A 1,170-nucleotide genomic window follows, 5' to 3' on the forward strand; every position below is an offset into this window, starting at 1 on the left:
AGCGTAATACCATATAACGTTATACGTCATATCGTAATACCACATAACGTTATACGTTATATCGTAATACCAGATAACGTTATACGTTATATCGTAACACCACATTTGGTTGTACGTCATATCGCAATACCACATAACGTTATACGTTATATCGTAATACCACTTAACGTTACAAGCCATATCGTAATACCACATAACGCTATACGTTGTAACGTAATACTATATAGCGTTATACGTCATATCGTAACACCACATAACGTTATTTGTTATATCGTAATACCACTTAACGTTATACGTTATACCGTAACACTACATAACGTTATACGTTATAACGAAACACTGCATAACGTTATACGCTATATCGTAATGCTACATACCGTGGTTCGTTATATCGTAATGCTACATAACGTTATACGCTGTAACGTAATGCTACATAAAGTTATACGCTATAACGCAATGCTACATAACGTTATACGTTATATCGTAATACTATATAACGTTTTACGTTGTAACGTTATACTACATAACGTTATACGTTATAAAGTAATAGTACATATCGTTATACGTTATATCGTAATGCCACATAACGTTATACGTTATATCGTAATACTATATAGCGTTATACGTTGTTACGTAATTCTACATGACGTTATACGTTATATCGTAATACTACATATCGTTATACGTTATATCGTAATACCGTATAACGTTATACGTTATATCGTAATACTATATATCGTTATTCGTTATAACGTAATACTACATAACGTTACACGTTATAACGTAATGCTACATAACGTTATATGTTATATCGTAATAGTGTATAACGTTATACGTTATAACGAAACACTGCATAACGTTATCCGTTATATCGTAATGTTACATAACGTTATACGTTATATCGTAATACTATATAGCGTTATACGTTGTTACGTAATACTACATAACGTTACACGTTATATCGTAATACCACATATCGTTATACGTTATATCGGAATACCATATAACGTTATACGTTATAACGTAACACTACATATCGTTATACGTTACTTCTTAGTACCATATAACGTTATACGTTATAACGTAATACTATATATCGTTATACGTTATAACGTAATACTACATAACGTTACACGCTATAACGTAATGCTACATAACGTTATATGTTAT

Source organism: Bombus pyrosoma, unplaced genomic scaffold (assembly GCF_014825855.1).
Source record: "Bombus pyrosoma isolate SC7728 unplaced genomic scaffold, ASM1482585v1 HiC_scaffold_4726, whole genome shotgun sequence".
Lineage (NCBI taxonomy): Eukaryota > Metazoa > Arthropoda > Insecta > Hymenoptera > Apidae > Bombus > Bombus pyrosoma.